Here is a 14,760-nt window from a genome sequence, read left to right as displayed (position 1 = left end):
TCCTATAAGGGTACATGTGAATCTTTCCAAATCTGGAATATAAATGTCTTACCACAACAACTATGAGAATGACATGAAGGCTATGTTGGCCAATTGGATGAGAATATTTCAAATTGTATATGGAAACAACACACTGTACCCCATGATAGTATTAATGTGCACAACTATGATTTAATTTAAAAAATAAAAATAAAAATGAAGGTACTGGAAAAAAACCCTGATTTCCATAGTTTATGATATTTTGTATATGGATATCATTATTGTTTTCTGGAATTACACTTTTAATGCATAAGCATAAATAAAAGAATTAAAATATACATGTATATATATGGAATTAGTACTACCCATATATAATGCACATTCTTATTTTTCCTACAAAATTTTAACAAAAAAGTGTGCATTATACATGGAAAATATATAGTAATACCAAACCTACTTAAACTATTACAAAAAAGGGAAGAGGAGAGAATACTTTAAAACTCATTCTATGAGGCCTGATACCAAAACCAGACAAAAACAGAACAAGAAAATAAAACTATAGGTCAATAGTTCTGATGAACATAGATGCAAAAATCCTCAACCAAACACTAAGAAATGGAATTCAATAAGACATTAAAAAGAATATTCCTCATGATCATGGAGAATTCATCCCAGGGATGTTAAGGATGGTTCAACATATGCAATCTATCAATGTGATACCTCATATCAATAGAATGAAGGACAAAAACTATGTAATAATTTCAACTGATGTTGAAAAAGGGTTTGATAAAATTCAACATCACTTCTTGATTAAAAACTCTCATAAAACTGGGTATAGAAGGATCACATCTCAACATGATAAAGCCATATGTAACAGATCCACAGCTGGTACCATACAGAATGGGGAAAAACTGAAAGACCTTGAATAAGACGAGGATGCCCACTTTCATCACTGTTATTCAACATAGTACTGGAAGTTATAGCCAGAGAAATCAGACGAGAAAAATAAATTAATAGCATCCAAATTTGAAAAGAAGAAGTAAAATTGTCCTTCCTTGAAGAGGATATGATCTTATATCTAGAGAAACCTAAAGACTCCAAAATAACTATTAGAACTGATAAAGAAATTCAATGAAGTTTCACGATACATTATTGACATACAGAAATCAACAGCATTTCTATACACTAACATAAAACAATCTGAAAAGAAACCAAGAAAGTAATACCATTAACAATAGCTATAAATAAAATACCTGGGAATAAACTAAAGAAGTGAAACTTCTCTGAAATTGAGACTATAAAACATTGATGAAAGGAATTGAAGAAGACACACAAAAAAGTAAAGATATACCAGACTCATGGATTAGAAGAATCAATATTGTTAAAATGTCCCCAAATAATCTACAGATTCAATGTAATCTCCACCAAAATACCAATTATATAAGGTCTGACAATTAAGTTCATTTACTCATCCTAGAAAAAGAGCTACATACCTAATTGCTGAATAGCATGGCAGTGATTTTTGAAGTACTCTACAGGGAAATCTATGTATCAATACCTTCACCTAGTGACCCTTCAAGGAAATTTTGGAACTCTTTTTCTGGAATAACCATCAGAGTTGCTGTCATATGAAGCCTGGTAATTAAATTTGCAAACTTGCCACAATACACTTACATTGGTAGTACTGTACAAACAACTTGGTAAGGTATCATAGCCTTGGTATATCAGAGTCTCATAGCTCATACACTACCACCATATACACGTGGTAGTGTCTTGCTGATTTAGGAATTCATTATTGCTGTTGCATGTTTTTGTGTGCCATCACAAGAATGTTGGAGCATGAATTAAAGCAATAAAAAAACATTTATAAATTTTCTGTTAAACTTGGCAAGAGTAGAAGTGAAATCAGGGACATACTAGTCCAAGTTTATGGGGTAATACTATGAAGAAAGTGGCAGTGTATAAATAGATTAAACATTTTTCTGGGGGAGAGAAAATGTCATGGATGAAGAGAGGTCAGGGCAAACAGCAGTGAGCAACACTCAAAACACTGCAAAAATTTATTGAATTGAGTGACTGTGAGAAGCATAATAGATCAAGTAAACATAGATATTGTTAATTGAAAATCTTAGCCAAAAATTTATGGCACTTGCATCATGACAATGCACCAGGTCACATGACACTGTCAGGGAGTTTTTAACCAGTAAACAAATAACTGTATGGGAATACCCTCCCTACTCACCTGATCTGGTCTACAGTGACTTTTTCTTTACCCAAACATAATGGAAATAATGAAAAGAAAATATTTTAATGACATTCAGAACATCAAGGACAATACATCAACAACTTTGATGGTCATTCCAGAAAAAGAGGTCCAAAATTGCTTTGAAGGGTGGACTAGGCGCTTGTACCAGTGCATAGCTTCCAAAGGGGAGTACTGCAAGGGTGATGATAGTGATATTTAGCAATGCGATATATATTACTTTTTCTAGATTGAGTCCATGAACTTAATCATCAGACCTTGTAGCCAAAACCAGCTTGAACAAAAAGAATAAAACTGGAAGAGTCACATCACCTGGCTTCAAATTACACTACAGAGCTATAATAACAGCCTGATAAAATCCTTAAAACAAAAAAGACCAAAATAGCACAATGAAAGACCCAGAAATAAAGCAACACACTATAAAAAAAAAATTATCTTCAACAAAGGTGCCAAGAACATGAATTTGGGGAAAGAGGATAGTCTCTTAAATACATGGTGCTGGGTGGGCAGCGTCTGTGACTCAGTCGGTAGGGCACCAGCCCCATATGCCAAGGGTGGCAGGTTCAAACCTGGCCCCAGCCAAACTGCAACAAAAAATAGCCGGGCATTGTGGCAGGTACCTGTATTCCCAGCTACTTGGGAGGCTGAGGCAAGGGAATCTCCTAAGCCCAGGAATTGGAGGTTGCTGTGAGCTGCGATGCCATGGCATTCTACCAAGGGCAATAAAGTGAGAATCTGTCTCTACAAAAAATGAAAAAAAATTGGTGCTGGGGAAACTGGATATCCATGTGTAGAAGAATAAAACTAAACCCTCCCTCTCACCATATACAAAAATCAAATCAAAATGGATTAAAGACATGTATATAAGACCTGAATCTATGAAACTTCTAAAACAAAACATTGGGGAAATGCTTCAAGATAGTGGTTCTCAGCAAGGACTTCTTGCATAATATATCCAAAGCATGGACAACCAAAGCAAAACTGGACAAAAGGGATCACATAAAGCTAAAAATCTTCTACACAGCAAAGTAAACAGTCAACAAAGGGAAAAGACAACCTATTCAATGGGAGAAAATATTTTCAGTCTACCCATCTGACAAAACATTAATAAATAAAATATATAAGGAACTCCAACAACTCAACAGGAAAATAATCAAATATTCTGATTTTAAAATGGGCAAAAGATCTGAATAGACATTTCTCAAAAAAAGATATACAAATGGCCAACAAGTATATAAAAAAATACTCAACATAATTAGCATTCATCATAAAAGTGCAAATTAAAACTACAGTGAGGTATCATCTCACCCCAATTAAAATGGCTTTTATCAAAAAGGGAATAAGAACGCCAGCAAGGATACAGAGAAAGGGGGAAATTGTACATTGTTGGTGAAAATGTAAATTAGCACAACCACTATAGAAAACAGCATGAAAATTCTGCACAAAATTAAAAATATAATTACCATATGACCCAGAAATTATACTGCTAGGTATTTATCCAAAAGAGGGGAAATCAGTATATTGAAAAGGTATGTCCACTCTAATGTATATTGCAGCACTACTTACAATAGCCAAGATTTTAAATTAACCTAAGTATTCACCAATAGATGAATGGGTAAAGAAATTATATACATACAGCTGTTGTATATATACATATAAACAATGGAATATCATGTAGCCATAAAAAATAATGAAATCCTGCCAATTGCAGCAACACTGTTGGAACTGGATAGTATGTTAGGTGAAATATTCCAAGCATAGAAAGACAAATCTCACGTGTTCTCACTTTTATGTGGGAAATAAGTATTAAAACAATCTCTAAAGAGAGCAGAATGATGGTTACCAGAGGCTGGGAAGAACATAAGGGAGGGAGGATAGAGTGGGGATGGTTAGTAGATACAAAAATACTGTTACATAGTTTGAACAATATTTGATAGCATAACAAAGAGACAAAAATCAACAACAAGTTAGGGTACACTTCAAACTAAAAGACTGGAACTGAAATGTTCCTAACACATGGAAATGATAAATATTTGAGGATAAATACATACCCCAATTACCCTGACTTGACTAATTCATGTTGTATGTCTGTATCAAAACACCACATGTACCTTATAAACAACTATTAATTACCCATAATAATTAAAAAATAAAATATTCATAAAAATAGCCCCAAACTAAAAACAATCCAATACTCCTAAAGTGGTGAATCAATAAGTAAATTGTGGTACACTTATAATATAGAATACTGCTCAGCAATGAAAAGGAACAAATTATTCATATATACACCTACATTTTTAAGATTCATCTGCTATGTCAGTGGTTCTCAACTTTCCTAATGTCATGACCCTTTAATACAGTTCCTCATGTTGTGGTGATCCCCAACCATAAAATTATTTTCATTGCTACTTAATAACTGTAATTTTGCTACTGTTATGAATTGTAATGTAAATATTTGATATATAGGATGGTCTTAAGTGACTCCTGTGAAAGGGTCATTGAACTCCCAAAGGGATCATGACCCACAAGTTGAGAACCACTGTGCTAAGTGAAAGAAGCCAAACACAAAAGGTTATAAACCCTATGACTCAAATTATATGATATTATAGAAAAATATAGATGGCTTCTATCAGTTTAAGTAATGGCCCAGCTATGCCTATTTGCTTAAGGGCAAACAATGCATCCTAATAATTTGTACCCTCATATTAATAAGCAAGAATCCAATGTACTCAATTATAATATGAAGGCAGTAGGTGATTTAACACAAGGTAGGGGAATGAGAGATGGGAAGAGGGGAGGAACGAGGGGGTTGGGGGATCATGATATATGGCATACCTCTTGGGGGTAGGACACAACTATAAGAGGGACTTTACCTAACAAACATAATCAGTGTAACCTAGTTCGTTGTACCCTTAATGAATTCCAAATAATAAAAAAGTAAATAAAAATGTTAAAATTATAAAACTATAAGGACAGAAAACAGATTGGTGGGGAGTGAGAGGAGTGCTTACAAATGAGACAGAGGGAATAATGTGCAGTAATATATTCTATATCTGGATTGTGATAGTGTTTATATCACTGTATTCATTTGTCAAAGCTCATCAACCTATAAGCTTAAAAAGAGTGACTCTTACTGTGTATAAATTACATCTCAAGTAACCTGACAAAAACAATAACTGGCTAGGTGTATTCGCTCATGCCTGTAATCCCATCTGTTTGGGAAGCTGAGGAAGGAAGATTGCTTCAGGCTGGGTGTTGGAAACCACCCTTAGCAACATAGCAAGACACCACTGTTTACAAATAATTAAAAATTAACCAAGTGTATGCTTTTAGCCCTAGTTACTCTGGAGGCTGAGGCAGGAGAGTTGCTTGAGCCCAGGAATTTGAGCTTCCAGGGAGCTATGATCATACCATTGCACTCCAGTCTGGGTGACAGAGTGATGTCCTGTGTCAAACAAACAAGCATAAGACAAAGATCAATCTTTTCTTTTTATGTTTTTTTTCAGCTTGTTTAAATATTTTATTTCCAAAAGATGGTACAGCTTATGAATCATAAAAATCATCAAAATAATCCATGGTGTGTGTTTTGGTTTCTAGGAGGTAAAGCAGCTTCAATTTCCAAGTTACTGTCATCAGACTCAACCCAGAAGGTTTTAGACTTTAAATTGATCACTAATTTCTTTTTGTTTTCATGCCTTAACAAAGGACTTCCTTCCCTAGGTGAAAAACTGCTTCCAAAGTGATTTTGTCACTTGTCTTTGTCTTGAATGTACTGCTGCCAATATTCAAACCTGACAATTGGGATTCAGAAGCACTGGCCTTTGAAATCTGGCTTCAGTTTGATTTGTATTATCCTGAAGGGTAGAATTCTTCAGCAACTGGTAGGCTTTTGTTTCTCTGACTGGGATCTTTGCTGAAATATTCTCCACAGCTATTTGAAACTTCTTGTTTTCTTATAGTATCACTGTTGAGCCTTAGGGAGGGTTTGGCTTCCTTTATCTCACTGTTATCGTTCAGAATGGATAGCAAGCGGAAAGATGATTCATTACTAATAGCCAACCTATCCTCACATTCTTCTGTAGGTGCTTTTGTCAATTGCCTCTTCTTTGAGAGAATTATATTGTTCTTTCAAGGTGGCAAAAGTCTGATCCAGCTGTACTCTCAATGAGCCTGAGTCTGGAACTTGTTCAGACTTTCTTGTTGGGGAGTTAGTGGAGGATTCCTTTTTTGAATCAGCAGAGGTTATCATTTGCAAAATACAACTATTTTTCTCAGTAGACAAGGCATCTCTGTCTTGCTCAGTGTGAATTAATTTTAAGGCCTCTATTACATCTTCTCCCTCCATCTTGTCACCTGGATTTGGCTGTGTTTCTGTACTGTTTAAAATCAGATCATCTTCACTTATAGAAACTATGAGATCATTGCTGCTGTACTACATTTTCCTCCTCCTCCTCTTCCTGAATTTTTCTGAAGGGTTTTTGTGACTTTGGGTCCTCATAAACTTAGATTTTCTCACATTTAGAAAAATAAGTGATAAGTATTTATCTTGAAATCCCAGTCTAATATTTTTCATTTTTCTCAATAGCCATATTCAAATGTGTGGGAAATCACAGTCTGTGGGATTGAAATTAGTGTTCATAAATACAGAGCTGGAGTGGGAAGAAAAACCATGACTCCATGACTAAAACCTACCAATGGCTACACTCTGGCTAATATTTCTAATGTATGTATATTGAGTTTATCTTTTTGGCTCAGTATATTCCCTATTCATCAGTAACCTGATACAAGTAGAAATTTCAGGGGCATGTTGGGAAGGGCATAGGAGTATGGAAGGTCTACTACAGCCCACTAAGAAAGATGAGTTGTCGCATGGGGAAATCAAAGTTTTTAAACGGTACATTTAGATGTAGCTATATTAAAGAGATTTGTCAAAATGAAAATGGACAAAATGACTTTTTAAAAACTCATCAAGTGATGTGTATGATAGACACCACTGAAATGTATGCTGTCCTTACTCCTACAGTGATTAAAAAGGATTTACACTTTGTACTTTGTCAATTTCAGCATTGAGGTTCTATTAATTTGTTTTTATTGTTGGGGATTCATTGAAGGTACAAAGAACCAGGTTGCATTGACTGCATTTGTTTGGTAACATTACCCTTATAAGTGTGTCCTACCCCCAAAAGGCATGTCACACACCGTGATTCCCCACCCACCTCCCTCCTTCCCACTCTCTGCTCTCCCATTCCCACACCCCTCACTGGGTACTAGATCATTAATTGTCCTCATATCAGATCTGAGTGCATAGGATTCTTGCTTCTCCATTATTGTGATACTAAGAAAAAAGCATTCCACTTCCTTCCAGGTTCATACAAAAGTTGTAAAGTCTCCATCCTTTTGATGGCTGAATAGTGTTCCATGGTATACATATACCACAGCTTGTTAATCCATTCCTGTGTTGGTGGGCATTTAGGCGGTTTCCACATTTGGGGGATTTACAAATTGAGCTGCAATAAACAGTCTAGGGCCAGTGTCCCTATGGTAAAAGGATTTTTTTTTTTATTCTGGGTAGATGCTTTAATGGGATTGCAGAATCAAATGGGAGGTGTAGTTTGAGTTCTTTAAGGATTCTACATACTTCCTTCCAAAAAGGTTGTATTAGTTTGCAGTCCCACCAGCAGTATAAAAGTGTTCCCTTGTCTCCATGTCCACGCCAGCATCTGTAGTTTTGAGATTTTGTGATGTGGGCCATTTTCACTGGGGTTAGATGATATTTCAGGTTGGTTTTGATTTGCATTTCTCTAGTAATTAGGGACAATTAGCATTTTTTCATATGTTTGTTACCTATCCATCTGTCTTCTCCAAAGAAGGTTCTATTAATTTCCCTTTCCCAGTGATATAAGGGATTGTTGGTTCTTTTTAGGTTCATTAAGTTTAGTTCTCTGTAGAGCCCAGTTATCAAGCTTGTGTCCAATTCAAAATATGCAAATATCCTTTTCCATTGTATAGGTTGTCTATTTGCTTTGGCTGTTGTCTCCTTAACTGTACAGAAGCTTTTCAGTTTAATTAAGCCCCGTCTGTTTATTTTTGCTGCAGTTGCAATTGCCACGTAAGTCTTCTTCATAAAGACTTTCCCCAGGCCGATATCTTCAAGTGTTCCATGTTTTCTCTGAGGATTTTTATCATTTCATGCCTTAAATTTAGATCTTTTATCCATTTTGAATTAATTTTTGTGAGTGGAGAAAGGTGTGGGTCCAGTTTCAGTCTCTTACATGTGGATATCCAGTTCTTCCACGACCATTTATTGAATAGGGATTCTTTCTGCCAGTGTATGTTCTTATTTGGTTTATCAAAGATTAGGTGCTAGAAGATGTTAGTTTCATATCCTGGTTTTCTATTTGATTCCAGATGTTTATGTCTCTATTTTTGTGCCAATACCATGCTTTTTTGATCACTATGGTTGCGTAGTACATCCTAAATTCTGGTAGGCTAATGTCCCTGGCTTTGTTTTTATTACTAAGAGTTGCCTTAGCTATATGAGGTTCTTTCTGGTTCCATACAAAGAATTATTTTTTCCCAGTCTTGAAAGTTGATGTTATTTTAATAGGGATGACATTAAATCTGTAGATTGCTTTGGAAAGAGTAGTCATCTTAACAACGTTGATTATTCTCAGACATGACCATGGAATGTTCTTCCATTTGTAAATATCTTCTACTATTTCTTTTCTTAGGGTTTCACAATTTTCTTTACAGAGGTCCTTCACATCTTTTGTTAGGTACATTCCTAGGTATTTCATTTTCTTTTTTTTTTTTTTTTTTTTTTTTTTTTTTTTTTTTTTTTTGAGATGGAGCCTCAAGCTATCCCCCTGGGTAGAGTGCCATGGCATCATGCTCACAGCAACCTCCAACTCCTGGGCTCAAGCGAGTCTCCTGCCTCAGCCTCCCAAGTAGCTGGGACTACAGGCGCCCGCCACAGCACCCGGCCATTTTTTGGTTGCAGCCATCATTGTTGTTTGGCGGGCCCGGGCTGGGGATTCGAACCCGCCACCTCAGGTGTATGTGGCTGGCGCCTTAGCAGCTTGAGCCACAGGCGCCGAGCCGGTATTTCATTTTCTTTGAAGCTACCATGAAAGGTATTGTGTCCTCAATTAACTTCTCATCTTGGTTGTTATTGGCACATATGAAGGGTACTGACTTGTGAACATTTGATTTTATATCCTCAGAAATTAATGTATTTTTTTTTTATCACTTCCAGTAGTCTTGTTCAGTATTTGGGGCTTTCTAAATATAGGATCATATTGTCTGCAAAGAGTGAGAGTTTGACCTCCTCTGCACCCATTTGGATGCCCTTTATTTCTTTCTCTTGCCTGACTGTATTGGCTAGAACTTTCAGCACTATGTTGAATAGTAGTGGCGATATAACCTTGCCTGGTTCCAGTTCTAAGTGGAAAAGTTTTCAGTTTTACTCCATTCAGTAAAATAGTAGCAGTGGGTTTGTCATAGATGGCTTCAATCAGGTTAAAAACTGTGCCACCAATGCCTATATTCTTCAGTGTTCTAAGTAGAAAAGGATGCTGAATTTTAGCAAATCATTTTTCTCCATCTGTTGAGAGGATCATATAGTCTTTGTATTTGCTTCTGTTCATATTGTGAATTATGTTTATAGACTTGTGTATGTTAAACTAGCCTTGCATCTATGAGATGAAACTTACCTGATCATGATGTGATCATGATGTGTGACTTTTTTGATGAGAAGTTGTAGTCTATTGGCTAGGATTTTGTTGAGAATTTTTGCATCTATATTCATTAGTGAAATTGGTCTAAAGTTCTTCTTTCTAGTTGGATCTTTTCCTGATTTTGGTATCATGTTGATGTTTGCTTTATGGAACATGTTGGGGAAGATTCCTTCTGCCTTAATTTTTTAGAATAATTTCTACAGTATGGAATAAGCTATTCTTTGAAGGTTTGATATAATTCTGGTGTGTAGCCATCTGGAATGGGGTATTTCTTTGTTTGAAGATTTTTTTATTGTTTCTTTGATCTCAGTGCTTGAAATTGGTCTATTCAGGAGATCTATTTCTTCCTGGCTAAGTCTAGAGAGAGGATATGATTCCATATATTGATCCATTTCCTTCACATTGTCAAATTTCTCAGCATGAAGTCTGTCATATTCAGAGATAATCTCTTGTATCTCTGTGGTATCTTTTTTTATTTGTCCCTTTTATCATTTCTGATTGAGGTTACTAGAGGATTTTACTTTTCTGTTTCTAGTAAGTCTGGCCAAATATTTATTTATTTCATTTATTTTTTCAAAAACCCAACTATTTTTTCTTTAATTTTCTGAAGGAATTTTTTGTTTTCAAATTCTTTACTCTTTGATTTAATTTTGGATATTTCCTTTCTTCTGCTGGGTTTAGGTTTAGATTGTTCTTCTTTTTCCAATTCCATAAGATGGTTTATGAGTTTTTTGATACACTCTCTGTTTGTTTGACGTAGGCATCTAAAGCAGTAAATTTTCCTATCAGGATTGCTTTTGATATATCCCACAGGTTTTAGTAGTTTTTGTCTTCATTATTGTTTTGCTCAAGGAAGTTAATGATTTCCACTTTTATTTCTTCCTGCACCCAACTGTCGTTCAACAGAAGGTTGTTTAATTTCCATGCTTTTGTGTGGCACTGAACATTTTTGTTGGAGTTGAGCTCCACCTTTATTGCCTTGTGATCTGAGAAGATAGGAGGTAACGTTTCAATTCTTTTGATTTTGTTGTGGTTTGATTTGTGTCCTAGGATAAGATCTATTTTGGTGAATGTTCCATGGGTCAATGAGAAGAACATATATTCTTTAGCTTTGGGATGGAGTTTTCTATATATGTCTGTCAAACACAGTTGTTCTAGGGTCATATTTAGGTCCCTTGTATCTTTGTTCAGTTTCTATTTAGAGGATCTGTCCAACTCTGTATGAGGAGTGTTAAAGTTGCCTGTTCTTATGGTGTTTTGGGATATCATATTGCTCAGACTAATTAAGGTTTGTTTCACAAATCTTTCAGCATTTAAGTTGGGTGCATAAATATTTAGAATTCAAATGTATTCTTGTTGTATTGTTCCCTTGATCAATATGAAATGTCCATATTTGTCTTTTTTGACTTTAGTTGCTTTAAATCCACTTGTGTCTGAGAATAAGATTGTAACCCCTCTTTTCTTCTGAGTTCCATTTGCTTGAAAAATTCTTTTCTGTCCTTTGGACATGAATTTTAATTTGCCCTTCAAGGTTAGGTGTCTCTCCTTTAGGCAGCAAATAGATGATTTTTTTTTTAGTCCAATCAACCAGGCTATGTCTCTTGAGTGGGGAATTCAAGCCAGTAAAATTTATTGAGATAATTGATAAGTGTCTTGGAGTTCTATTCATCTTATTTAGCCAGTGCACATTGCTTCATTTCATCTTTTGCATCCTTGTGGAAGCTAGGTTTTGTCCTTTAGTTTCTAGATGTTTAGTTTTCTGGTGGTCCATTGTGATGGTCAGTGTGTAGGACAGGCCTAAGTATTTCCTTTAGAGCTGGTCTTGTAGCAAACTCCCTCAGTGTTTGCATATCATTTAAAGCTTAGCTTAGCAGGATATGGAATTTGGGGCTGAAAATTGTTTTGTTTAAGTAGATTAAAGGGAGATGACCATTGTCTTTGACTTGAAAATTTCATTTGAGAAGTTAGCAGTCATTATGATGCATTTGCCTCTGTAGGTCAATTGACACTTACTACTGACAGCTTGCAGAATCATCTCTTTTGTCTTGATTTTGGACAGGTTCATGACAATGTGTCTTGGAGAAGCTCAACTTGAGTTGAGATGACCTGGGGTCTGATATCCCTCTGAAAGAAATGTGTCAGAATCTTTGGTGTTATTTGGGAAACTTTCATTTATGATATCCTCTAGTAGGGCATCTATAACTCTGGGGCATTCTTCTTCCCCTTCTTCAATACCTGTAACTTGTATTTTTGAATGCTTTGTGAAGTCCCATAATTCTGTTAGTCAACATTCTGCTTTCTTTCTCTCTTTTTTTTCTGTCTCTTTAACTGCCTGAGTTAACTCAATAGCTTTATCCTCTACCTCTGAGATTCTTTCCTCTTCATTGTCTTGTCTGTTATTGATACTTTCCACTGCATCTTTAAGTTCCATAATTGACTGCTTCAATTCCTTCAGCTCTGCTATGTCTTTTCTATATTCTTCATATCCTTCATCTCTTATTTGATTCTGTTTTTGAATTTCCTTTTTGTCATCTTCCACTTTCTCAGCAATCTACTTCATTTTTTTTTTTTTTTTTTTTGCCATCCATACTTTAAATTCCCCTTCTGTATTTCTAACATTTCTTATAGGTGGAATCTTCTGCAGCAGCTACCTCATGACTCCTTGGGGAGGTTTCTCTGGTCTGGTTTTTCATGTTTCCAGGATTTTTCTGATGTTTCTTCCTTAACAGTGTTTTCTTTTTCTCTGTTTCCTTGTCCTACTTTTTCCTTTCACTGCCTCTTGCTCTTATGTTACTGTGCCTCTGACCTAAGGTGTTGAAGTGTCCTTTTGGTAAAGGACTAAGAGGAACAGAAAAATTAACAGCAAGAAGGGATAAAAGATTAAAGAGAGAGAGAGAAGAGAAAGGAAAGGCAGTGAGTAAATGGGACAACTGACAAAAAGAAGAGAGGATCAGAAAGAGAGAGAGAGACAGGAGTAACAGTAGTGTCCAGTAGGGTACTTTGACACATTCCCACAAATCTCAACTTCTTGGGCGGTGACTGGGTTGGATAAGTCCCTTGATGTCCGCAACTGTTTGCTTGCTTCAACAGGCACAGGACCCCACCTCTACAAAATAGTGAAGAAAAGAAAAAATACTGTAAATCAAACAAAATAAACAAAAAAATTTTTAAGAGATAAAATTAGGGAAAAAAGCAAAGGCCAGGGGCAGAAAAACTAGCAAAAAATGAAGTCCTTATTTCTAAAGAAGCCAACAATGAAAAAATATATTTATACAAAAAAAAATGAAGAAAAAAGAATAAAAAAAATCTGTGGGACAAAATTTGAAAAAGAAAAAAATTGTTTTTGAATAGAAAAAACAAACAGACAAACTATCAATAACAACAACTTCAACAACAACAGAAGAAAAAAACTATGTACAGATATCTTGCTTAATATTGCCTGGGAAACATGATCTTCTGGGATATGAGATGATAATCATAATACAGCTGCATAAGATGGAAACTGGAAGCCTCTGCTGACATATTTGCTCTCAAACCCTGTAGGATTGGGAGCCTGGATCTCTCCTTAGCTCACTTAATATACACATCTCCACCTTTCCAAACCATGTCCCTTGGCTAAGCCATGGCTATCCCAGAAAAGTTGTGTTGCTTGGATCTCTCTGGAAGTAGCTGCATGCTTGTCAGGCATGCTGGAGCACCCATGCTCTAGGACCCTGAGGGCCATGCCTGCAAGGGAACTTTCCCACAGTGGCTGTGCACTGCCTGGAACTAAACAATGAACCTCCGCTTTGTCCACAGCATCTCAGCTTCTATCTCTGGACTCTGTTCGAAGTCACTTGCTTGTTTTCCCAAGGTCTCCCAAGGTTACTCAACCAAGTGCCCAAGTCCAAAAAACCCCACAGGGAATGCCTTTCTTGTCTGCACACTCACCATTGCTGTAGCTGCTGCTGCCCACAGTGGCTGCAGCTGGTGGCCTCAGACCAAAGACAAACACTTGCTCCTTCTCTACTACTTTCATTCTCCTCCTGTGGTCCTGAGGTCTCCTGATGCTTCTCTGTGCCTGTGAAGGGATGGTTCTGGGCAAAGCCCACAATTCTGAGGTACCTGGGGTCTTCTCTCCCATATCTCACTGTTCCTGGTATCAAAAAAGCTGTTTCTCCTCCACCGTCTTGCTCTACCCCGCATTACTTTTATAATCAAGAAAATCAATAGTTTTATTTTTAAGCATGTCTTTCAGGAATGGTTAAATAAATCACAGTATATCCATACTATGGAATACTTAAGAGATTTTTAAAATGAAAAATATTTGTATATACTAACATGGAAAGACACCTATGGTATATCATTAAATGAAAAAATTAAGTTATAGAACAATGCATGTATGCACATTATCCACCCAACTGAGCTTACACAAATATACACATCTATACTTACATGCTTATGTATAAATGCAGTGAAAAATATCTATAAAAATACTAATCAAACTAAATATAGTAGTTGTCTGTGAATAGTGATAGAAAAGGGGACAGTGTTAGGACTTGAAATTATCTTCTGTATTTCTGTTTGTTTGAATTTTCAATAAACATTACATTTGTAACTAAAATATTAATATTTTTTCCCTTTTTTTTATTGAATGGTAACTGTGTACATTGATGCACTTTGGGGGTACAGTGTGGTGTTTTCACACACAATCCATGACATTTCCATCAAACTGGTTAACATAGCCTTCATGTAACTTTCTTAGTTATTATGTCAAAACATTCATATTCTACTCATAGAAAG

At 35.9% G+C, this 14,760-nt stretch overlaps 1 protein-coding gene and 1 pseudogene across 1 annotated transcript in view; both read right to left on the bottom strand.

Moving 5' to 3' along the window:
- ZDHHC15 (zinc finger DHHC-type containing 15) overlaps nucleotides 1-14,760 on the bottom strand; it is a 94,016-nt gene that overhangs the window by 41,516 nt on the left and 37,740 nt on the right. The window lies entirely within an intron of this gene.
- Nucleotides 5,786-14,101, bottom strand: LOC111722361 (annotated as a pseudogene).

The sequence above is a fragment of the Otolemur garnettii genome, unplaced genomic scaffold (genome assembly GCF_000181295.1).
Source record: "Otolemur garnettii isolate 467f Iridium unplaced genomic scaffold, OtoGar3 scaffold00239, whole genome shotgun sequence".
Classification (NCBI taxonomy): domain Eukaryota; kingdom Metazoa; phylum Chordata; class Mammalia; order Primates; family Galagidae; genus Otolemur; species Otolemur garnettii.
Note: the sequence above shows the minus strand (reverse complement) of the source record. Positions and strands in the feature narration are given on the sequence as shown.